Here is a 27,344-nt window from a genome sequence, read left to right on the forward strand (position 1 = left end):
CGAGCTGAAGCGGATGGAACAGAAATTTTAGATGTGCGACGAACGGTTCTCGAGATAACTTCGTTCATATCAGAAAATTTTTCATAGTAATTGCTAAACTTGGATATAACTCACCAGCAACAGTTCACAGCTGCTTCAAACTTCTTTACTAGGGGTATTTCGACGAGCTGAAGCCGATGGCACTGGAATTTTCCAGGTGCGATCAACGGTTCTCGAGATAACTTCGTTCATATCAGAAAATTTTTCATAGCAAAAGATAAAGTTGGCTGTAACTCACCCGCACCGTTTCACAGCTGCTTCAAACTTCTTTACTAGGTGTATTTCGACGAGCTGAAGCCGATGGCACCGGAATTTTCCAGGTGCGATCAACGGTTCTCGAGATAACTTCGTTCATATCAGAAAATTTTTCATAGTAAAAGATAAAGTTGGCTGTAATTCACCCGCAACAGTTCACAGCCGTTGCTAAACATCGTACTAGGTGTATTTCGTCCTACTGAAGCCGATGCAACAGGAATTTTTCAGGTGCGATCAACGGTTCTTCAGAGAACGTCGACCATAGGGCGAAAGATGTGAATCAAAAAACGGCGTCAGATCGCTATAAAAAATGCGTGCGGTACTACAAAATGATGCCATGCAGCTATCTACGGTGTCGCAAAGCGTCAAAATGCAAGATTTCAAAAAATTTTTCTTCAAAAAAGTGTTTTTCAGCTGCTGAAACGCACGATTTTCACTAAAACGGATAAGACTGCAATTATTTCCCCGACAACTGAATGCAGCCGTTTGAAAATTGCCTTCGGGGGGTATTTCGACGAGCTGAAGCGGATGGAACAGAAATTTTAGATGTGCGACGAACGGTTCTCGAGATAACTTCGTTCATATCAGAAAATTTTTCATAGTAATTGCTAAACTTGGATATAACTCACCAGCAACAGTTCACAGCTGCTTCAAACTTCTTTACTAGGGGTATTTCGACGAGCTGAAGCCGATGGCACTGGAATTTTCCAGGTGCGATCAACGGTTCTCGAGATAACTTCGTTCATATCAGAAAATTTTTCATAGCAAAAGATAAAGTTGGCTGTAACTCACCCGCACCGTTTCACAGCTGCTTCAAACTTCTTTACTAGGTGTATTTCGACGAGCTGAAGCCGATGGCACCGGAATTTTCCAGGTGCGATCAACGGTTCTCGAGATAACTTCGTTCATATCAGAAAATTTTTCATAGCAAAAGATAAAGTTGGCTGTAACTCACCCGCACCGTTTCACAGCTGCTTCAAACTTCTTTACTAGGTGTATTTCGACGAGCTGAAGCCGATGGCACCGGAATTTTCCAGGTGCGATCAACGGTTCTCGAGATAACTTCGTTCATATCAGAAAATTTTTCATAGTAAAAGATAAAGTTGGCTGTAATTCACCCGCAACAGTTCACAGCCGTTGCTAAACATCGTACTAGGTGTATTTCGTCCTACTGAAGCCGATGCAACAGGAATTTTTCAGGTGCGATCAACGGTTCTTCAGAGAACGTCGACCATAGGGCGAAAGATGTGAATCAAAAAACGGCGTCAGATCGCTATAAAAAATGCGTGCGGTACTACAAAATGATGCCATGCAGCTATCTACGGTGTCGCAAAGCGTCAAAATGCAAGATTTCAAAAAATTTTTCTTCAAAAAAGTGTTTTTCAGCTGCTGAAACGCACGATTTTCACTAAAACGGATAAGACTGCAATTATTTCCCCGACAACTGAATGCAGCCGTTTGAAAATTGCCTTCGGGGGGTATTTCGACGAGCTGAAGCGGATGGAACAGAAATTTTAGATGTGCGACGAACGGTTCTCGAGATAACTTCGTTCATATCAGAAAATTTTTCATAGTAATTGCTAAACTTGGATATAACTCACCAGCAACAGTTCACAGCTGCTTCAAACTTCTTTACTAGGGGTATTTCGACGAGCTGAAGCCGATGGCACTGGAATTTTCCAGGTGCGATCAACGGTTCTCGAGATAACTTCGTTCATATCAGAAAATTTTTCATAGCAAAAGATAAAGTTGGCTGTAACTCACCCGCACCGTTTCACAGCTGCTTCAAACTTCTTTACTAGGTGTATTTCGACGAGCTGAAGCCGATGGCACCGGAATTTTCCAGGTGCGATCAACGGTTCTCGAGATAACTTCGTTCATATCAGAAAATTTTTCATAGTAAAAGATAAAGTTGGCTGTAACTCACCCGCAACAGTTCACAGCCGTTGCTAAACATCGTACTAGGTGTATTTCGTCCTACTGAAGCCGATGCAACAGGAATTTTTCAGGTGCGATCAACGGTTCTTCAGAGAACGTCGACCATAGGGCGAAAGATGTGAATCAAAAAACGGCGTCAGATCGCTATAAAAAATGCGTGCGGTACTACAAAATGATGCCATGCAGCCATCTACGGTGTCGCAAAGCGTCAAAATGCAAGATTTCAAAAAATTTTTCTTCAAAAAAGTGTTTTTCAGCTGCTGAAACGCACGATTTTCACTAAAACGGATAAGACTGCAATTATTTCCCCGACAACTGAATGCAGTCGTTTGAAAATTGCCTTCGGGGGGTATTTCGACGAGCTGAAGCGGATGGAACAGAAATTTTAGATGTGCGACGAACGGTTCTCGAGATAACTTCGTTCATATCAGAAAATTTTTCATAGTAATTGCTAAACTTGCATATAACTCACCCGCAACAGTTCACAGCTGCTTCAAACTTCTCTACTAGGGGTATTTCGACGAGCTGAAGCCGATGGCACCGGAATTTTCCAGGTGCGATCAACGGTTCTCGAGATAACTTCGTTCATATCAGAAAATTTTTCATAGCAAAAGATAAAGTTGGCTGTAACTCACCCGCACCGTTTCACAGCTGCTTCAAACTTCTTTACTAGGTGTATTTCGACGAGCTGAAGCCGATGGCACCGGAATTTTCCAGGTGCGATCAACGGTTCTCGAGATAGCTTCGTTCATATCACAAAATTTTTCTTAGTAATAGCTAAACTTGGATATAACTCACCCGTAACAGTTCACAGCTGTTTCAAACTTCTGTACTAGGTGTATTTCGACGAGCTGAAGCCGATGGCACCGGAATTTTCCAGGTGCGATCAACGGTTCTCGAGATAACTTCGTTCATATCAGAAAATTTTTCATAGTAAAAGATAAAGTTGGCTGTAACTCACCCACAACAATTCACAGCCGTTGCTAAACATCTTACTAGGTGTATTTCGTCCTACCGAAGCCGATGAAACAGGAGTTTTTCAGGCGCGATCAACGGTTCTTCGGAGAACGTCGACCATAGGGCGAAAGATGTGAATCAACAAACAGCGTCGGATCGGTATAAAAAATGCGTGCGGTACTACAAAATGATGCCATGCAGCCATCGACGGTGTCGTACAGCGTCAAAATGCAAGATTTCAACAAATTTTTCGTCAAAACGTGTTTTTCAGCTGCTGAAACGCACGAATTTCACCAAAACGGATAATACTGCAATTATTTCCCCGACAAGGGAATGCAGCCGTTTGAAAATTTCCTTCCGGGGGTATTTCGACGAGCTGAAGCCGATGGAACAAAAATTTTAGATGTGCGATCAACGGTTCTCGAGATAACGTCGTTCATATCAGAAAATTTTTCATAGTAATAGCTAATCTTGGATATAACTCACCCGCAACAGTTCACAGCTGTTTTAAACTTCTTTACTAGGTGTATGCCGACGAGCTGAAGCCGATGGCACCGGAATTTTCCAGGTGCGATCACCGGTTCTCGAGATAGCTTCGTTCATATCAGAAAATTTTTCTTAGTAATAGCTAAACTTGGATATAACTCACCCGCAACAGTTCACAGCTGTTTCAAACTTCTTTGCTCGGTGTATTTCGACGAGCTGAAGCCGATGGCACCGGAATTTTCCAGGTGCTATCAACGGTTCTCGAGATAGCTTCGTTCATATCAGAAAATTTTTCTTAGTAATAGCTAAACTTGGATATAACTCACCCGCAACAGTTCACAGCTGTTTCAAACTTCTTTGCTCGGTGTATTCCGACGAGCTGAAGCCGATGGCACCGGAATTTTCCAGGTGCGATCAACGGTTCTCGAGATAGCTTCGTGCATATCAGAAAATTTTTCTTAGTAATAGCTAAACTTGGATATAACTCACCCGCAACAGATCACAGCTGTTTTAAACTTCTTTACTAGGTGTATTTCGATGAGCTGAAGTCGATGGCACCGGAATTTTCCAGGTGCGATCAACGGTTCTCGAGATAGCTTCGTTCATATCAGTAAATTGTTCTTAGTAATAGCTAAACTTGGATATAACTCACCCGCAACAGTTCACAGCTGTTTCAAACTTCTTTACTAGGTGTATTTCGACGAGCTGAAGCCGATGGCACCGGAATTTTCCAGGTGCGATCAACGGTTCTCGAGATAGCTTCGTTCATATCCGAAAATTTTTCTTAGTAATAGCTAAACTTGGATATAACTCACCCGCAACAGTTCACAGCTGTTTCAAACTTCTTTACTAGGTGTATTTCGACGAGCTGAAGCCGATGGCAATGGAATTTTCCAGGTGCGATCAACGGCTCTCGAGATAACTTCGTTCATATCAGAAAATTTTTCATAGTAAAAGATAAAGTTGGCTGTAACTCACCCACAACAATTCACAGCCGTTGCTAAACATCTTACTAGGTGTATTTCGTCCTACCGAAGCCGATGAAACAGGAGTTTTTCAGGCGCGATCAACGGTTCTTCGGAGAACGTCGACCATAGGGCGAAAGATGTGAATCAACAAACAGCGTCGGATCGGTATAAAAAATGCGTGCGGTACTACAAAATGATGCCATGCAGCCATCGACGGTGTCGTACAGCGTCAAAATGCAAGATTTCAACAAATTTTTCGTCAAAACGTGTTTTTCAGCTGCTGAAACGCACGAATTTCACCAAAACGGATAATACTGCAATTATTTCCCCGACAAGGGAATGCAGCCGTTTGAAAATTTCCTTCCGGGGGTATTTCGACGAGCTGAAGCCGATGGAACAAAAATTTTAGATGTGCGATCAACGGTTCTCGAGATAACGTCGTTCATATCAGAAAATTTTTCATAGTAATAGCTAATCTTGGATATAACTCACCCGCAACAGTTCACAGCTGTTTTAAACTTCTTTACTAGGTGTATGCCGACGAGCTGAAGCCGATGGCACCGGAATTTTCCAGGTGCGATCACCGGTTCTCGAGATAGCTTCGTTCATATCAGAAAATTTTTCTTAGTAATAGCTAAACTTGGATATAACTCACCCGCAACAGTTCACAGCTGTTTCAAACTTCTTTGCTCGGTGTATTTCGACGAGCTGAAGCCGATGGCACCGGAATTTTCCAGGTGCGATCAACGGTTCTCGAGATAGCTTCGTTCGTATCAGAAAATTTTTCTTAGTAATAGCTAAACTTGGATATAACTCACCCGCAACAGTTCACAGCTGTTTCAAACTTCTTTGCTCGGTGTATTCCGACGAGCTGAAGCCGATGGCACCGGAATTTTCCAGGTGCGATCAACGGTTCTCGAGATAGCTTCGTGCATATCAGAAAATTTTTCTTAGTAATAGCTAAACTTGGATATAACTCACCCGCAACAGATCACAGCTGTTTTAAACTTCTTCACTAGGTGTATTTCGACGAGCTGAAGCCGATGGCACCGGAATTTTCCAGGTGCGATCAACGGTTCTCGAGATAGCTTCGTTCATATCACAAAATTTTTCTTAGTAATAGCTAAACTTGGATATAACTCACCCGCAACAGTTCACAGCTGTTTCAAACTTCTGTACTAGGTGTATTTCGACGAGCTGAAGCCGATGGCACCGGAATTTTCCAGGTGCGATCAACGGTTCTCGAGATAGTTTCGTTCATATCAGAAAATTTTTCATAGTACTAGCTAATTTTGGATATAACTCACCCGCAACAGTTCACAGCTGTTTTAAACTTCTTTACTAGGTGTATTTCGACGAGCTGAAGCCGATGGCACCGGAATTTTCCAGGTGCGATCAACGGTTCTCGAGATAGCTTCGTTCATATCAAAAAATTTTTCTTAGTAATAGCTAAACTTGGATATAACACACCCGCAACAGTTCACAGCTGTTTCAAACTTCGTTACTAGGTGTATTTCGACGAGCTGAAGCCGATGGAACAAAAATTTTAGATGTGCGATCAACGGTTCTCGAGATAACTTCGTTCATATCAGAAAATTTTTCATAGTAAAAGATAAAGTTGGCTGTAACTCACCCACAACAATTCACAGCCGTTGCTAAACATCTTACTAGGTGTATTTCGTCCTACCGAAGCCGATGAAACAGGAGTTTTTCAGGCGCGATCAACGGTTCTTCGGAGAACGTCGACCATAGGGCGAAAGATGTGAATCAACAAACAGCGTCGGATCGGTATAAAAAATGCGTGCGGTACTACAAAATGATGCCATGCAGCCATCGACGGTGTCGTACAGCGTCAAAATGCAAGATTTCAACAAATTTTTCGTCAAAACGTGTTTTTCAGCTGCTGAAACGCACGAATTTCACCAAAACGGATAATACTGCAATTATTTCCCCGACAAGGGAATGCAGCCGTTTGAAAATTTCCTTCCGGGGGTATTTCGACGAGCTGAAGCCGATGGAACAAAAATTTTAGATGTGCGATCAACGGTTCTCGAGATAACGTCGTTCATATCAGAAAATTTTTCATAGTAATAGCTAATCTTGGATATAACTCACCCGCAACAGTTCACAGCTGTTTTAAACTTCTTTACTAGGTGTATGCCGACGAGCTGAAGCCGATGGCACCGGAATTTTCCAGGTGCGATCACCGGTTCTCGAGATAGCTTCGTTCATATCAGAAAATTTTTCTTAGTAATAGCTAAACTTGGATATAACTCACCCGCAACAGTTCACAGCTGTTTCAAACTTCTTTGCTCGGTGTATTTCGACGAGCTGAAGCCGATGGCACCGGAATTTTCCAGGTGCTATCAACGGTTCTCGAGATAGCTTCGTTCATATCAGAAAATTTTTCTTAGTAATAGCTAAACTTGGATATAACTCACCCGCAACAGTTCACAGCTGTTTCAAACTTCTTTGCTCGGTGTATTCCGACGAGCTGAAGCCGATGGCACCGGAATTTTCCAGGTGCGATCAACGGTTCTCGAGATAGCTTCGTGCATATCAGAAAATTTTTCTTAGTAATAGCTAAACTTGGATATAACTCACCCGCAACAGATCACAGCTGTTTTAAACTTCTTTACTAGGTGTATTTCGATGAGCTGAAGTCGATGGCACCGGAATTTTCCAGGTGCGATCAACGGTTCTCGAGATAGCTTCGTTCATATCAGTAAATTGTTCTTAGTAATAGCTAAACTTGGATATAACTCACCCGCAACAGTTCACAGCTGTTTCAAACTTCTTTACTAGGTGTATTTCGACGAGCTGAAGCCGATGGCACCGGAATTTTCCAGGTGCGATCAACGGTTCTCGAGATAGCTTCGTTCATATCCGAAAATTTTTCTTAGTAATAGCTAAACTTGGATATAACTCACCCGCAACAGTTCACAGCTGTTTCAAACTTCTTTACTAGGTGTATTTCGACGAGCTGAAGCCGATGGCAATGGAATTTTCCAGGTGCGATCAACGGCTCTCGAGATAGCTTCGTTCATATCAGAAAATTTTTCTTAGTAATAGCTAAACTTGGATATAACTCCCCCGCAACAGTTCACAGCTGTTTTAAACTTCTTTACTAGGTGTATTTCGACGAGCTGAAGCCGATGGCACCGGAATTTTCCAGGTGCGATCAACGGTTCTCGAGATAACTTCGTTCATATCAGAAAATTTTTCATAGCAAAAGATAAAGTTGGCTGTAACTCACCCGCACCGGTTCACAGCTGCTTCAAACTTCTTTACTAGGTGTATTTCGACGAGCTGAAGCCGATGGCACCGGAATTTTCCAGGTGCGATCAACGGTTCTCGAGATAACTTCGTTCATATCAGAAAATTTTTCATAGTAAAAGATAAAGTTGGCTGTAACTCACCCGCAACAGTTCACAGCCGTTGCTAAACATCGTACTAGGTGTATTTCGTCCTACTGAAGCCGATGCAACCGGAATTTTTCAGGTGCGATCAACGGTTCTTCAGAAAACGTCGACCATGGGGCGAAAGACGTGAATCAAAAAACGGCGTCAGATCGGTATAAAAAATGCGTGCGGTACTACAAAATGATGCCATGCAGCCATCTACGGTGTCGTAAAGCGTCAAAATGCAAGATTTCAAAAAATTTTTCTTCAAAAAAGTGTTTTTCAGCTGCTGAAACGCACGATTTTCACTAAAACGGATAAGACTGCAATTATTTCCCCGACAACTGAATGCAGCCGTTTGAAAATTGTCTTCGGGGGGTATTTCGACGAGCTGAAGCGGATGGAACAGAAATTTTAGATGTGCGACCAACGGTTCTCGAGATAACTTCGTTCATATCAGAAAATTTTTCATAGTAATTGCTAAACTTGGATATAACTCACCCGCAACAGTTCACAGCTGCTTCAAACTTCTTTACTAGGGATATTTCGACGAGCTGAAGCCGATGGCACCAGAATTTTCCAGGTGCGATCAACGGTTCTCGAGATAACTTCGTTCATATCAGAAAATTTTTCATAGTAAAAGATAAAGTTGGCGGTAACTCACCCGCAACAGTTCACAGCCGTTGCTAAACATCGTACTAGGTGTATTTCGTCCTACTGAAGCCGATGAAACAGGAATTTTTCAGGTGCGATCAACGGTTCTTCAGAGAACGTCGACCATAGGGCGAAAGACGTGAATCAAAAAACGGCGTCAGATCGGTATAAAAAATGCGTGCGGTACTACAAAATGATGCCATGCAGCCATCTACGGTGTCGTAAAGCGTCAAAATGCAAGATTTCAAAAAATTTTTCTTCAAAAAAGTGTTTTTCAGCTGCTGAAACGCACGATTTTCACTAAAACGGATAAGACTGCAATTATTTCCCCGACAGCTGAATGCAGCCGTTTGAAAATTGCCTTCGGGGGGTATTTCGACGAGCTGAAGCGGATGGAACAGAAATTTTAGATGTGCGACCAACGGTTCTCGAGATAACTTCGTTCATATCAGAAAATTTTTCATAGTAATTGCTAAACTTGGATATAACTCACCAGCAACAGTTCACAGCTGCTTCAAACTTCTTTACTAGGGGTATTTCGACGAGCTGAAGCCGATGGCACTGGAATTTTCCAGGTGCGATCAACGGTTCTCGAGATAACTTCGTTCATATCAGAAAATTTTTCATAGCAAAAGATAAAGTTGGCTGTAACTCACCCGCACCGTTTCACAGCTGCTTCAAACTTCTTTACTAGGTGTATTTCGACGAGCTGAAGCCGATGGCACCGGAATTTTCCAGGTGCGATCAACGGTTCTCGAGATAACTTCGTTCATATCAGAAAATTTTTCATAGCAAAAGATAAAGTTGGCTGTAACTCACCCGCACCGGTTCACAGCTGCTTCAAACTTCTTTACTAGGTGTATTTCGACGAGCTGAAGCCGATGGCACCGGAATTTTCCAGGTGCGATCAACGGTTCTCGAGATAACTTCGTTCATATCAGAAAATTTTTCATAGTAAAAGATAAAGTTGGCTGTAACTCACCCGCAACAGTTCACAGCCGTTGCTAAACATCGTACTAGGTGTATTTCGTCCTACTGAAGCCGATGCAACCGGAATTTTTCAGGTGCGATCAACGGTTCTTCAGAAAACGTCGACCATGGGGCGAAAGACGTGAATCAAAAAACGGCGTCAGATCGGTATAAAAAATGCGTGCGGTACTACAAAATGATGCCATGCAGCCATCTACGGTGTCGTAAAGCGTCAAAATGCAAGATTTCAAAAAATTTTTCTTCAAAAAAGTGTTTTTCAGCTGCTGAAACGCACGATTTTCACTAAAACGGATAAGACTGCAATTATTTCCCCGACAACTGAATGCAGCCGTTTGAAAATTGTCTTCGGGGGGTATTTCGACGAGCTGAAGCGGATGGAACAGAAATTTTAGATGTGCGACCAACGGTTCTCGAGATAACTTCGTTCATATCAGAAAATTTTTCATAGTAATTGCTAAACTTGGATATAACTCACCCGCAACAGTTCACAGCTGCTTCAAACTTCTTTACTAGGGATATTTCGACGAGCTGAAGCCGATGGCACCAGAATTTTCCAGGTGCGATCAACGGTTCTCGAGATAACTTCGTTCATATCAGAAAATTTTTCATAGTAAAAGATAAAGTTGGCTGTAACTCACCCGCAACAGTTCACAGCCGTTGCTAAACATCGTACTAGGTGTATTTCGTCCTACTGAAGCCGATGAAACAGGAATTTTTCAGGTGCGATCAACGGTTCTTCAGAGAACGTCGACCATAGGGCGAAAGACGTGAATCAAAAAACGGCGTCAGATCGGTATAAAAAATGCGTGCGGTACTACAAAATGATGCCATGCAGCCATCTACGGTGTCGTAAAGCGTCAAAATGCAAGATTTCAACAAATTTTTCGTCAAAACGTGTTTTTCAGCTGCTGAAACGCACGAATTTCACCAAAACGGATAATACTGCAATTATTTCCCCGACAAGGGAATGCAGCCGTTTGAAAATTTCCTTCCGGGGGTATTTCGACGAGCTGAAGCCGATGGAACAAAAATTTTAGATGTGCGATCAACGGTTCTCGAGATAACGTCGTTCATATCAGAAAATTTTTCATAGTAATAGCTAATCTTGGATATAACTCACCCGCAACAGTTCACAGCTGTTTTAAACTTCTTTACTAGGTGTATGCCGACGAGCTGAAGCCGATGGCACCGGAATTTTCCAGGTGCGATCACCGGTTCTCGAGATAGCTTCGTTCATATCAGAAAATTTTTCTTAGTAATAGCTAAACTTGGATATAACTCACCCGCAACAGTTCACAGCTGTTTCAAACTTCTTTGCTCGGTGTATTCCGACGAGCTGAAGCCGATGGCACCGGAATTTTCCAGGTGCGATCAACGGTTCTCGAGATAGCTTCGTGCATATCAGAAAATTTTTCTTAGTAATAGCTAAACTTGGATATAACTCACCCGCAACAGATCACAGCTGTTTTAAACTTCTTCACTAGGTGTATTTCGACGAGCTGAAGCCGATGGCACCGGAATTTTCCAGGTGCGATCAACGGTTCTCGAGATAGCTTCGTTCATATCACAAAATTTTTCTTAGTAATAGCTAAACTTGGATATAACTCACCCGCAACAGTTCACAGCTGTTTCAAACTTCTGTACTAGGTGTATTTCGACGAGCTGAAGCCGATGGCACCGGAATTTTCCAGGTGCGATCAACGGTTCTCGAGATAGTTTCGTTCATATCAGAAAATTTTTCATAGTAATAGCTAATTTTGGATATAACTCACCCGCAACAGTTCACAGCTGTTTTAAACTTCTTTACTAGGTGTATTTCGACGAGCTGAAGCCGATGGCACCGGAATTTTCCAGGTGCGATCAACGGTTCTCGAGATAGCTTCGTTCATATCAAAAAATTTTTCTTAGTAATAGCTAAACTTGGATATAACACACCCGCAACAGTTCACAGCTGTTTCAAACTTCGTTACTAGGTGTATTTCGACGAGCTGAAGCCGATGGAACAAAAATTTTAGATGTGCGATCAACGGTTCTCGAGATAACTTCGTTCATATCAGAAAATTTTTCATAGTAAAAGATAAAGTTGGCTGTAACTCACCCACAACAATTCACAGCCGTTGCTAAACATCTTACTAGGTGTATTTCGTCCTACCGAAGCCGATGAAACAGGAGTTTTTCAGGCGCGATCAACGGTTCTTCGGAGAACGTCGACCATAGGGCGAAAGATGTGAATCAACAAACAGCGTCGGATCGGTATAAAAAATGCGTGCGGTACTACAAAATGATGCCATGCAGCCATCGACGGTGTCGTACAGCGTCAAAATGCAAGATTTCAACAAATTTTTCGTCAAAACGTGTTTTTCAGCTGCTGAAACGCACGAATTTCACCAAAACGGATAATACTGCAATTATTTCCCCGACAAGGGAATGCAGCCGTTTGAAAATTTCCTTCCGGGGGTATTTCGACGAGCTGAAGCCGATGGAACAAAAATTTTAGATGTGCGATCAACGGTTCTCGAGATAACGTCGTTCATATCAGAAAATTTTTCATAGTAATAGCTAATCTTGGATATAACTCACCCGCAACAGTTCACAGCTGTTTTAAACTTCTTTACTAGGTGTATGCCGACGAGCTGAAGCCGATGGCACCGGAATTTTCCAGGTGCGATCACCGGTTCTCGAGATAGCTTCGTTCATATCAGAAAATTTTTCTTAGTAATAGCTAAACTTGGATATAACTCACCCGCAACAGTTCACAGCTGTTTCAAACTTCTTTGCTCGGTGTATTTCGACGAGCTGAAGCCGATGGCACCGGAATTTTCCAGGTGCTATCAACGGTTCTCGAGATAGCTTCGTTCATATCAGAAAATTTTTCTTAGTAATAGCTAAACTTGGATATAACTCACCCGCAACAGTTCACAGCTGTTTCAAACTTCTTTGCTCGGTGTATTCCGACGAGCTGAAGCCGATGGCACCGGAATTTTCCAGGTGCGATCAACGGTTCTCGAGATAGCTTCGTGCATATCAGAAAATTTTTCTTAGTAATAGCTAAACTTGGATATAACTCACCCGCAACAGATCACAGCTGTTTTAAACTTCTTTACTAGGTGTATTTCGATGAGCTGAAGTCGATGGCACCGGAATTTTCCAGGTGCGATCAACGGTTCTCGAGATAGCTTCGTTCATATCAGTAAATTGTTCTTAGTAATAGCTAAACTTGGATATAACTCACCCGCAACAGTTCACAGCTGTTTCAAACTTCTTTACTAGGTGTATTTCGACGAGCTGAAGCCGATGGCACCGGAATTTTCCAGGTGCGATCAACGGTTCTCGAGATAGCTTCGTTCATATCCGAAAATTTTTCTTAGTAATAGCTAAACTTGGATATAACTCACCCGCAACAGTTCACAGCTGTTTCAAACTTCTTTACTAGGTGTATTTCGACGAGCTGAAGCCGATGGCAATGGAATTTTCCAGGTGCGATCAACGGCTCTCGAGATAACTTCGTTCATATCAGAAAATTTTTCATAGTAAAAGATAAAGTTGGCTGTAACTCACCCACAACAATTCACAGCCGTTGCTAAACATCTTACTAGGTGTATTTCGTCCTACCGAAGCCGATGAAACAGGAGTTTTTCAGGCGCGATCAACGGTTCTTCGGAGAACGTCGACCATAGGGCGAAAGATGTGAATCAACAAACAGCGTCGGATCGGTATAAAAAATGCGTGCGGTACTACAAAATGATGCCATGCAGCCATCGACGGTGTCGTACAGCGTCAAAATGCAAGATTTCAACAAATTTTTCGTCAAAACGTGTTTTTCAGCTGCTGAAACGCACGAATTTCACCAAAACGGATAATACTGCAATTATTTCCCCGACAAGGGAATGCAGCCGTTTGAAAATTTCCTTCCGGGGGTATTTCGACGAGCTGAAGCCGATGGAACAAAAATTTTAGATGTGCGATCAACGGTTCTCGAGATAACGTCGTTCATATCAGAAAATTTTTCATAGTAATAGCTAATCTTGGATATAACTCACCCGCAACAGTTCACAGCTGTTTTAAACTTCTTTACTAGGTGTATGCCGACGAGCTGAAGCCGATGGCACCGGAATTTTCCAGGTGCGATCACCGGTTCTCGAGATAGCTTCGTTCATATCAGAAAATTTTTCTTAGTAATAGCTAAACTTGGATATAACTCACCCGCAACAGTTCACAGCTGTTTCAAACTTCTTTGCTCGGTGTATTTCGACGAGCTGAAGCCGATGGCACCGGAATTTTCCAGGTGCGATCAACGGTTCTCGAGATAGCTTCGTTCATATCAGAAAATTTTTCTTAGTAATAGCTAAACTTGGATATAACTCACCCGCAACAGTTCACAGCTGTTTCAAACTTCTTTGCTCGGTGTATTCCGACGAGCTGAAGCCGATGGCACCGGAATTTTCCAGGTGCGATCAACGGTTCTCGAGATAGCTTCGTGCATATCAGAAAATTTTTCTTAGTAATAGCTAAACTTGGATATAACTCACCCGCAACAGATCACAGCTGTTTTAAACTTCTTCACTAGGTGTATTTCGACGAGCTGAAGCCGATGGCACCGGAATTTTCCAGGTGCGATCAACGGTTCTCGAGATAGCTTCGTTCATATCACAAAATTTTTCTTAGTAATAGCTAAACTTGGATATAACTCACCCGCAACAGTTCACAGCTGTTTCAAACTTCTGTACTAGGTGTATTTCGACGAGCTGAAGCCGATGGCACCGGAATTTTCCAGGTGCGATCAACGGTTCTCGAGATAGTTTCGTTCATATCAGAAAATTTTTCATAGTAATAGCTAATTTTGGATATAACTCACCCGCAACAGTTCACAGCTGTTTTAAACTTCTTTACTAGGTGTATTTCGACGAGCTGAAGCCGATGGCACCGGAATTTTCCAGGTGCGATCAACGGTTCTCGAGATAGCTTCGTTCATATCAAAAAATTTTTCTTAGTAATAGCTAAACTTGGATATAACACACCCGCAACAGTTCACAGCTGTTTCAAACTTCGTTACTAGGTGTATTTCGACGAGCTGAAGCCGATGGAACAAAAATTTTAGATGTGCGATCAACGGTTCTCGAGATAACTTCGTTCATATCAGAAAATTTTTCATAGTAAAAGATAAAGTTGGCTGTAACTCACCCACAACAATTCACAGCCGTTGCTAAACATCTTACTAGGTGTATTTCGTCCTACCGAAGCCGATGAAACAGGAGTTTTTCAGGCGCGATCAACGGTTCTTCGGAGAACGTCGACCATAGGGCGAAAGATGTGAATCAACAAACAGCGTCGGATCGGTATAAAAAATGCGTGCGGTACTACAAAATGATGCCATGCAGCCATCCACGGTGTCGTACAGCGTCAAAATGCAAGATTTCAACAAATTTTTCGTCAAAACGTGTTTTTCAGCTGCTGAAACGCACGAATTTCACCAAAACGGATAATACTGCAATTATTTCCCCGACAAGGGAATGCAGCCGTTTGAAAATTTCCTTCCGGGGGTATTTCGACGAGCTGAAGCCGATGGAACAAAAATTTTAGATGTGCGATCAACGGTTCTCGAGATAACGTCGTTCATATCAGAAAATTTTTCATAGTAATAGCTAATCTTGGATATAACTCACCCGCAACAGTTCACAGCTGTTTTAAACTTCTTTACTAGGTGTATGCCGACGAGCTGAAGCCGATGGCACCGGAATTTTCCAGGTGCGATCACCGGTTCTCGAGATAGCTTCGTTCATATCAGAAAATTTTTCTTAGTAATAGCTAAACTTGGATATAACTCACCCGCAACAGTTCACAGCTGTTTCAAACTTCTTTGCTCGGTGTATTTCGACGAGCTGAAGCCGATGGCACCGGAATTTTCCAGGTGCTATCAACGGTTCTCGAGATAGCTTCGTTCATATCAGAAAATTTTTCTTAGTAATAGCTAAACTTGGATATAACTCACCCGCAACAGTTCACAGCTGTTTCAAACTTCTTTGCTCGGTGTATTCCGACGAGCTGAAGCCGATGGCACCGGAATTTTCCAGGTGCGATCAACGGTTCTCGAGATAGCTTCGTGCATATCAGAAAATTTTTCTTAGTAATAGCTAAACTTGGATATAACTCACCCGCAACAGATCACAGCTGTTTTAAACTTCTTTACTAGGTGTATTTCGATGAGCTGAAGTCGATGGCACCGGAATTTTCCAGGTGCGATCAACGGTTCTCGAGATAGCTTCGTTCATATCAGTAAATTGTTCTTAGTAATAGCTAAACTTGGATATAACTCACCCGCAACAGTTCACAGCTGTTTCAAACTTCTTTACTAGGTGTATTTCGACGAGCTGAAGCCGATGGCACCGGAATTTTCCAGGTGCGATCAACGGTTCTCGAGATAGCTTCGTTCATATCCGAAAATTTTTCTTAGTAATAGCTAAACTTGGATATAACTCACCCGCAACAGTTCACAGCTGTTTCAAACTTCTTTACTAGGTGTATTTCGACGAGCTGAAGCCGATGGCAATGGAATTTTCCAGGTGCGATCAACGGCTCTCGAGATAACTTCGTTCATATCAGAAAATTTTTCATAGTAAAAGATAAAGTTGGCTGTAACTCACCCACAACAATTCACAGCCGTTGCTAAACATCTTACTAGGTGTATTTCGTCCTACCGAAGCCGATGAAACAGGAGTTTTTCAGGCGCGATCAACGGTTTTCGAGATAGCTTCGTTCATATCAGAAAATTTTTCTTAGTAATAGCTAAACTTGGATATAACTCCCCCGCAACAGTTCACAGCTGTTTTAAACTTCTTTACTAGGTGTATTTCGACGAGCTGAAGCCGATGGCACCGGAATTTTCCAGGTGCGATCAACGGTTCTCGAGATAACTTCGTTCATATCAGAAAATTTTTCATAGTAAAAGATAAAGTTGGCGGTAACTCACCCGCAACAGTTCACAGCCGTTGCTAAACATCGTACTAGGTGTATTTCGTCCTACTGAAGCCGATGAAACAGGAATTTTTCAGGTGCGATCAACGGTTCTTCAGAGAACGTCGACCATAGGGCGAAAGACGTGAATCAAAAAACGGCGTCAGATCGGTATAAAAAATGCGTGCGGTACTACAAAATGATGCCATGCAGCCATCTACGGTGTCGTAAAGCGTCAAAATGCAAGATTTCAAAAAAATTTTCTTCAAAAAAGTGTTTTTCAGCTGCTGAAACGCACGATTTTCACTAAAACGGATAAGACTGCAATTATTTCCCCGACAGCTGAATGCAGCCGTTTGAAAATTGCCTTCGGGGGGTATTTCGACGAGCTGAAGCGGATGGAACAGAAATTTTAGATGTGCGACCAACGGTTCTCGAGATAACTTCGTTCATATCAGAAAATTTTTCATAGTAATTGCTAAACTTGGATATAACTCACCAGCAACAGTTCACAGCTGCTTCAAACTTCTTTACTAGGGGTATTTCGACGAGCTGAAGCCGATGGCACTGGAATTTTCCAGGTGCGATCAACGGTTCTCGAGATAACTTCGTTCATATCAGAAAATTTTTCATAGCAAAAGATAAAGTTGGCTGTAACTCACCCGCACCGTTTCACAGCTGCTTCAAACTTCTTTACTAGGTGTATTTCGACGAGCTGAAGCCGATGGCACCGGAATTTTCCAGGTGCGATCAACGGTTCTCGAGATAACTTCGTTCATATCAGAAAATTTTTCATAGCAAAAGATAAAGTTGGCTGTAACTCACCCGCACCGGTTCACAGCTGCTTCAAACTTCTTTACTAGGTGTATTTCGACGAGCTGAAGCCGATGGCACCGGAATTTTCCAGGTGCGATCAACGGTTCTCGAGATAACTTCGTTCATATCAGAAAATTTTTCATAGTAAAAGATAAAGTTGGCTGTAACTCACCCGCAACAGTTCACAGCCGTTGCTAAACATCGTACTAGGTGTATTTCGTCCTACTGAAGCCGATGCAACCGGAATTTTTCAGGTGCGATCAACTGTTCTTCAGAAAACGTCGACCATGGGGCGAAAGACGTGAATCAAAAAACGGCGTCAGATCGGTATAAAAAATGCGTGCGGTACTACAAAATGATGCCATGCAGCCATCTACGGTGTCGTAAAGCGTCAAAATGCAAGATTTCAAAAAATTTTTCTTCAAAAAAGTGTTTTTCAGCTGCTGAAACGCACGATTTTCACTAAAACGGATAAGACTGCAATTATTTCCCCGACAACTGAATGCAGCCGTTTGAAAATTGTCTTCGGGGGGTATTTCGACGAGCTGAAGCGGATGGAACAGAAATTTTAGATGTGCGACCAACGGTTCTCGAGATAACTTCGTTCATATCAGAAAATTTTTCATAGTAATTGCTAAACTTGGATATAACTCACCCGCAACAGTTCACAGCTGCTTCAAACTTCTTTACTAGGGATATTTCGACGAGCTGAAGCCGATGGCACCAGAATTTTCCAGGTGCGATCAACGGTTCTCGAGATAACTTCGTTCATATCAGAAAATTTTTCATAGTAAAAGATAAAGTTGGCTGTAACTCACCCGCAACAGTTCACAGCCGTTGCTAAACATCGTACTAGGTGTATTTCGTCCTACTGAAGCCGATGAAACAGGAATTTTTCAGGTGCGATCAACGGTTCTTCAGAGAACGTCGACCATAGGGCGAAAGACGTGAATCAAAAAACGGCGTCAGATCGGTATAAAAAATGCGTGCGGTACTACAAAATGATGCCATGCAGCCATCTACGGTGTCGTAAAGCGTCAAAATGCAAGATTTCAACAAATTTTTCGTCAAAACGTGTTTTTCAGCTGCTGAAACGCACGAATTTCACCAAAACGGATAATACTGCAATTATTTCCCCGACAAGGGAATGCAGCCGTTTGAAAATTTCCTTCCGGGGGTATTTCGACGAGCTGAAGCCGATGGAACAAAAATTTTAGATGTGCGATCAACGGTTCTCGAGATAACGTCGTTCATATCAGAAAATTTTTCATAGTAATAGCTAATCTTGGATATAACTCACCCGCAACAGTTCACAGCTGTTTTAAACTTCTTTACTAGGTGTATGCCGACGAGCTGAAGCCGATGGCACCGGAATTTTCCAGGTGCGATCACCGGTTCTCGAGATAGCTTCGTTCATATCAGAAAATTTTTCTTAGTAATAGCTAAACTTGGATATAACTCACCCGCAACAGTTCACAGCTGTTTCAAACTTCTTTGCTCGGTGTATTCCGACGAGCTGAAGCCGATGGCACCGGAATTTTCCAGGTGCGATCAACGGTTCTCGAGATAGCTTCGTTCATATCAGAAAATTTTTCTTAGTAATAGCTAAACTTGGATATAACTCACCCGCAACAGTTCACAGCTGTTTCAAACTTCTTTGCTCGGTGTATTCCGACGAGCTGAAGCCGATGGCACCGGAATTTTCCAGGTGCGATCAACGGTTCTCGAGATAGCTTCGTGCATATCAGAAAAGTTTTCTTAGTAATAGCTAATCTTGGATATAACTCACCCGCAACAGTTCACAGCTGTTTCAAACTTCGTTACTAGGTGTATTTCGACGAGCTGAAGCCGATGGAACAAAAATTTTAGATGTGCGATCAACGGTTCTCGAGATAACTTCGTTCATATCAGAAAATTTTTCATAGTAAAAGATAAAGTTGGCTGTAACTCACCCACAACAATTCACAGCCGTTGCTAAACATCTTACTAGGTGTATTTCGTCCTACCGAAGCCGATGAAACAGGAGTTTTTCAGGCGCGATCAACGGTTCTTCGGAGAACGTCGACCATAGGGCGAAAGATGTGAATCAACAAACAGCGTCGGATCGGTATAAAAAATGCGTGCGGTACTACAAAATGATGCCATGCAGCCATCGACGGTGTCGTACAGCGTCAAAATGCAAGATTTCAACAAATTTTTCGTCAAAACGTGTTTTTCAGCTGCTGAAACGCACGAATTTCACCAAAACGGATAATACTGCAATTATTTCCCCGACAAGGGAATGCAGCCGTTTGAAAATTTCCTTCCGGGGGTATTTCGACGAGCTGAAGCCGATGGAACAAAAATTTTAGATGTGCGATCAACGGTTCTCGAGATAACGTCGTTCATATCAGAAAATTTTTCATAGTAATAGCTAATCTTGGATATAACTCACCCGCAACAGTTCACAGCTGTTTTAAACTTCTTTACTAGGTGTATGCCGACGAGCTGAAGCCGATGGCACCGGAATTTTCCAGGTGCGATCACCGGTTCTCGAGATAGCTTCGTTCATATCAGAAAATTTTTCTTAGTAATAGCTAAACTTGGATATAACTCACCCGCAACAGTTCACAGCTGTTTCAAACTTCTTTGCTCGGTGTATTCCGACGAGCTGAAGCCGATGGCACCGGAATTTTCCAGGTGCGATCAACGGTTCTCGAGATAGCTTCGTGCATATCAGAAAATTTTTCTTAGTAATAGCTAAACTTGGATATAACTCACCCGCAACAGATCACAGCTGTTTTAAACTTCTTCACTAGGTGTATTTCGACGAGCTGAAGCCGATGGCACCGGAATTTTCCAGGTGCGATCAACGGTTCTCGAGATAGCTTCGTTCATATCACAAAATTTTTCTTAGTAATAGCTAAACTTGGATATAACTCACCCGCAACAGTTCACAGCTGTTTCAAACTTCGTTACTAGGTGTATTTCGACGAGCTGAAGCCGATGGAACAAAAATTTTAGATGTGCGATCAACGGTTCTCGAGATAACTTCGTTCATATCAGAAAATTTTTCATAGTAAAAGATAAAGTTGGCTGTAACTCACCCACAACAATTCACAGCCGTTGCTAAACATCTTACTAGGTGTATTTCGTCCTACCGAAGCCGATGAAACAGGAGTTTTTCAGGCGCGATCAACGGTTCTTCGGAGAACGTCGACCATAGGGCGAAAGATGTGAATCAACAAACAGCGTCGGATCGGTATAAAAAATGCGTGCGGTACTACAAAATGATGCCATGCAGCCATCGACGGTGTCGTACAGCGTCAAAATGCAAGATTTCAACAAATTTTTCGTCAAAACGTGTTTTTCAGCTGCTGAAACGCACGAATTTCACCAAAACGGATAATACTGCAATTATTTCCCCGACAAGGGAATGCAGCCGTTTGAAAATTTCCTTCCGGGGGTATTTCGACGAGCTGAAGCCGATGGAACAAAAATTTTAGATGTGCGATCAACGGTTCTCGAGATAACGTCGTTCATATCAGAAAATTTTTCATAGTAATAGCTAATCTTGGATATAACTCACCCGCAACAGTTCACAGCTGTTTTAAACTTCTTTACTAGGTGTATGCCGACGAGCTGAAGCCGATGGCACCGGAATTTTCCAGGTGCGATCACCGGTTCTCGAGATAGCTTCGTTCATATCAGAAAATTTTTCTTAGTAATAGCTAAACTTGGATATAACTCACCCGCAACAGTTCACAGCTGTTTCAAACTTCTTTGCTCGGTGTATTTCGACGAGCTGAAGCCGATGGCACCGGAATTTTCCAGGTGCTATCAACGGTTCTCGAGATAGCTTCGTTCATATCAGAAAATTTTTCTTAGTAATAGCTAAACTTGGATATAACTCACCCGCAACAGTTCACAGCTGTTTCAAACTTCTTTGCTCGGTGTATTCCGACGAGCTGAAGCCGATGGCACCGGAATTTTCCAGGTGCGATCAACGGTTCTCGAGATAGCTTCGTGCATATCAGAAAATTTTTCTTAGTAATAGCTAAACTTGGATATAACTCACCCGCAACAGATCACAGCTGTTTTAAACTTCTTTACTAGGTGTATTTCGATGAGCTGAAGTCGATGGCACCGGAATTTTCCAGGTGCGATCAACGGTTCTCGAGATAGCTTCGTTCATATCAGTAAATTGTTCTTAGTAATAGCTAAACTTGGATATAACTCACCCGCAACAGTTCACAGCTGTTTCAAACTTCTTTACTAGGTGTATTTCGACGAGCTGAAGCCGATGGCACCGGAATTTTCCAGGTGCGATCAACGGTTCTCGAGATAGCTTCGTTCATATCCGAAAATTTTTCTTAGTAATAGCTAAACTTGGATATAACTCACCCGCAACAGTTCACAGCTGTTTCAAACTTCTTTACTAGGTGTATTTCGACGAGCTGAAGCCGATGGCAATGGAATTTTCCAGGTGCGATCAACGGCTCTCGAGATAACTTCGTTCATATCAGAAAATTTTTCATAGTAAAAGATAAAGTTGGCTGTAACTCACCCACAACAATTCACAGCCGTTGCTAAACATCTTACTAGGTGTATTTCGTCCTACCGAAGCCGATGAAACAGGAGTTTTTCAGGCGCAATCAACGGTTCTCGAGATAGCTTCGTTCATATCAGAAAATTTTTCTTAGTAATAGCTAAACTTGGATATAACTCCCCCGCAACAGTTCACAGCTGTTTTAAACTTCTTTACTAGGTGTATTTCGACCAGCTGAAGCCGTTGGCACCGGAATTTTCCAGGTGCGATTAACGGTTCTCGAGATAACTTCGTTCATATCAGAAAATTTTTCATAGCAAAAGATAAAGTTGGCTGTAACTCACCCGCACCGTTTCACAGCTGCTTCAAACTTCTTTACTAGGTGTATTTCGACGAGCTGAAGCCGATGGCACCGGAATTTTCCAGGTGCGATCAACGGTTCTCGAGATAACTTCGTTCATATCAGAAAATTTTTCATAGCAAAAGATAAAGTTGGCTGTAACTCACCCGCACCGGTTCACAGCTGCTTCAAACTTCTTTACTAGGTGTATTTCGACGAGCTGAAGCCGATGGCACCGGAATTTTCCAGGTGCGATCAACGGTTCTCGAGATAACTTCGTTCATATCAGAAAATTTTTCATAGTAAAAGATAAAGTTGGCTGTAACTCACCCGCAACAGTTCACAGCCGTTGCTAAACATCGTACTAGGTGTATTTCGTCCTACTGAAGCCGATGCAACCGGAATTTTTCAGGTGCGATCAACGGTTCTTCAGAAAACGTCGACCATGGGGCGAAAGACGTGAATCAAAAAACGGCGTCAGATCGGTATAAAAAATGCGTGCGGTACTACAAAATGATGCCATGCAGCCATCTACGGTGTCGTAAAGCGTCAAAATGCAAGATTTCAAAAAATTTTTCTTCAAAAAAGTGTTTTTCAGCTGCTGAAACGCACGATTTTCACTAAAACGGATAAGACTGCAATTATTTCCCCGACAACTGAATGCAGCCGTTTGAAAATTGTCTTCGGGGGGTATTTCGACGAGCTGAAGCGGATGGAACAGAAATTTTAGATGTGCGACCAACGGTTCTCGAGATAACTTCGTTCATATCAGAAAATTTTTCATAGTAATTGCTAAACTTGGATATAACTCACCCGCAACAGTTCACAGCTGCTTCAAACTTCTTTACTAGGGATATTTCGACGAGCTGAAGCCGATGGCACCAGAATTTTCCAGGTGCGATCAACGGTTCTCGAGATAACTTCGTTCATATCAGAAAATTTTTCATAGTAAAAGATAAAGTTGGCGGTAACTCACCCGCAACAGTTCACAGCCGTTGCTAAACATCGTACTAGGTGTATTTCGTCCTACTGAAGCCGATGAAACAGGAATTTTTCAGGTGCGATCAACGGTTCTTCAGAGAACGTCGACCATAGGGCGAAAGACGTGAATCAAAAAACGGCGTCAGATCGGTATAAAAAATGCGTGCGGTACTACAAAATGATGCCATGCAGCCATCTACGGTGTCGTAAAGCGTCAAAATGCAAGATTTCAAAAAATTTTTCTTCAAAAAAGTGTTTTTCAGCTGCTGAAACGCACGATTTTCACTAAAACGGATAAGACTGCAATTATTTCCCCGACAACTGAATGCAGCCGTTTGAAAATTGCCTTCGGGGGGTATTTCGACGAGCTGAAGCGGATGGAACAGAAATTTTAGATGTGCGACCAACGGTTCTCGAGATAACTTCGTTCATATCAGAAAATTTTTCATAGTAATTGCTAAACTTGGATATAACTCACCAGCAACAGTTCACAGCTGCTTCAAACTTCTTTACTAGGGGTATTTCGACGAGCTGAAGCCGATGGCACTGGAATTTTCCAGGTGCGATCAACGGTTCTCGAGATAACTTCGTTCATATCAGAAAATTTTTCATAGCAAAAGATAAAGTTGGCTGTAACTCACCCGCACCGTTTCACAGCTGCTTCAAACTTCTTTACTAGGTGTATTTCGACGAGCTGAAGCCGATGGCACCGGAATTTTCCAGGTGCGATCAACGGTTCTCGAGATAACTTCGTTCATATCAGAAAATTTTTCATAGCAAAAGATAAAGTTGGCTGTAACTCACCCGCACCGGTTCACAGCTGCTTCAAACTTCTTTACTAGGTGTATTTCGACGAGCTGAAGCCGATGGCACCGGAATTTTCCAGGTGCGATCAACGGTTCTCGAGATAACTTCGTTCATATCAGAAAATTTTTCATAGTAAAAGATAAAGTTGGCTGTAACTCACCCGCAACAGTTCACAGCCGTTGCTAAACATCGTACTAGGTGTATTTCGTCCTACTGAAGCCGATGCAACCGGAATTTTTCAGGTGCGATCAACGGTTCTTCAGAAAACGTCGACCATGGGGCGAAAGACGTGAATCAAAAAACGGCGTCAGATCGGTATAAAAAATGCGTGCGGTACTACAAAATGATGCCATGCAGCCATCTACGGTGTCGTAAAGCGTCAAAATGCAAGATTTCAAAAAATTTTTCTTCAAAAAAGTGTTTTTCAGCTGCTGAAACGCACGATTTTCACTAAAACGGATAAGACTGCAATTATTTCCCCGACAACTGAATGCAGCCGTTTGAAAATTGTCTTCGGGGGGTATTTCGACGAGCTGAAGCGGATGGAACAGAAATTTTAGATGTGCGACCAACGGTTCTCGAGATAACTTCGTTCATATCAGAAAATTTTTCATAGTAATTGCTAAACTTGGATATAACTCACCCGCAACAGTTCACAGCTGCTTCAAACTTCTTTACTAGGGATATTTCGACGAGCTGAAGCCGATGGCACCAGAATTTTCCAGGTGCGATCAACGGTTCTCGAGATAACTTCCTTCATATCAGAAAATTTTTCATAGTAAAAGATAAAGTTGGCTGTAACTCACCCGCAACAGTTCACAGCCGTTGCTAAACATCGTACTAGGTGTATTTCGTCCTACTGAAGCCGATGAAACAGGAATTTTTCAGGTGCGATCAACGGTTCTTCAGAGAACGTCGACCATAGGGCGAAAGACGTGAATCAAAAAACGGCGTCAGATCGGTATAAAAAATGCGTGCGGTACTACAAAATGATGCCATGCAGCCATCTACGGTGTCGTAAAGCGTCAAAATGCAAGATTTCAACAAATTTTTCGTCAAAACGTGTTTTTCAGCTGCTGAAACGCACGAATTTCACCAAAACGGATAATACTGCAATTATTTCCCCGACAAGGGAATGCAGCCGTTTGAAAATTTCCTTCCGGGGGTATTTCGACGAGCTGAAGCCGATGGAACAAAAATTTTAGATGTGCGATCAACGGTTCTCGAGATAACGTCGTTCATATCAGAAAATTTTTCATAGTAATAGCTAATCTTGGATATAACTCACCCGCAACAGTTCACAGCTGTTTTAAACTTCTTTACTAGGTGTATGCCGACGAGCTGAAGCCGATGGCACCGGAATTTTCCAGGTGCGATCACCGGTTCTCGAGATAGCTTCGTTCATATCAGAAAATTTTTCTTAGTAATAGCTAAACTTGGATATAACTCACCCGCAACAGTTCACAGCTGTTTCAAACTTCTTTGCTCGGTGTATTCCGACGAGCTGAAGCCGATGGCACCGGAATTTTCCAGGTGCGATCAACGGTTCTCGAGATAGCTTCGTTCATATCAGAAAATTTTTCTTAGTAATAGCTAAACTTGGATATAACTCACCCGCAACAGTTCACAGCTGTTTCAAACTTCTTTGCTCGGTGTATTCCGACGAGCTGAAGCCGATGGCACCGGAATTTTCCAGGTGCGATCAACGGTTCTCGAGATAGCTTCGTGCATATCAGAAAATTTTTCTTAGTAATAGCTAAACTTGGATATAACTCACCCGCAACAGATCACAGCTGTTTTAAACTTCTTCACTAGGTGTATTTCGATGAGCTGAAGTCGATGGCACCGGAATTTTCCAGGTGCGATCAACGGTTCTCGAGATAGCTTCGTTCATATCAGTAAATTGTTCTTAGTAATAGCTAAACTTGGATATAACGCACCCACAACGGTACACAGCTGTTTGAAACGTCTTTGCTCGATGTATTTCGACGAGCTGAAGCCGATGGCACCGGAATTTTCCAGGTGCGATCAACGGTTCTCGAGATAGCTTCGTTCATATCACAAAATTTTTCTTAGTAATAGCTAAACTTGGATATAACTCACCCGCAACAGTTCACAGCTGTTTCAAACTTCTGTACTAGGTGTATTTCGACGAGCTGAAGCCGATGGCACCGGAATTTTCCAGGTGCGATCAACGGTTCTCGAGATAGTTTCGTTCATATAAGAAAATTTTTCATAGTAATAGCTAATTTTGGATATAACTCACCCGCAACAGTTCACAGCTGTTTTAAACTTCTTTACTAGGTGTATTTCGACGAGCTGAAGCCGATGGCACCGGAATTTTCCAGGTGCGATCAACGGTTCTCGAGATAGCTTCGTTCATATCAAAAAATTTTTCTTAGTAATAGCTAAACTTGGATATAACACACCCGCAACAGTTCACAGCTGTTTCAAACTTCGTTACTAGGTGTATTTCGACGAGCTGAAGCCGATGGAACAAAAATTTTAGATGTGCGATTAACGGTTCTCGAGATAACTTCGTTCATATCAGAAAATTTTTCATAGTAAAAGATAAAGTTGGCTGTAACTCACCCACAACAATTCACAGCCGTTGCTAAACATCTTACTAGGTGTATTTCGTCCTACCGAAGCCGATGAAACAGGAGTTTTTCAGGCGCGATCAACGGTTCTTCGGAGAACGTCGACCATAGGGCGAAAGATGTGAATCAACAAACAGCGTCGGATCGGTATAAAAAATGCGTGCGGTACTACAAAATGATGCCATGCAGCCATCGACGGTGTCGTACAGCGTCAAAATGCAAGATTTCAACAAATTTTTCGTCAAAACGTGTTTTTCAGCTGCTGAAACGCACGAATTTCACCAAAACGGATAATACTGCAATTATTTCCCCGACAAGGGAATGCAGCCGTTTGAAAATTTCCTTCCGGGGGTATTTCGACGAGCTGAAGCCGATGGAACAAAAATTTTAGATGTGCGATCAACGGTTCTCGAGATAACGTCGTTCATATCAGAAAATTTTTCATAGTAATAGCTAATCTTGGATATAACTCACCCGCAACAGTTCACAGCTGTTTTAAACTTCTTTACTAGGTGTATGCCGACGAGCTGAAGCCGATGGCACCGGAATTTTCCAGGTGCGATCACCGGTTCTCGAGATAGCTTCGTTCATATCAGAAAATTTTTCTTAGTAATAGCTAAACTTGGATATAAC

Source organism: Diachasmimorpha longicaudata, chromosome 8, assembly GCF_034640455.1.
Source record: "Diachasmimorpha longicaudata isolate KC_UGA_2023 chromosome 8, iyDiaLong2, whole genome shotgun sequence".
Classification (NCBI taxonomy): domain Eukaryota; kingdom Metazoa; phylum Arthropoda; class Insecta; order Hymenoptera; family Braconidae; genus Diachasmimorpha; species Diachasmimorpha longicaudata.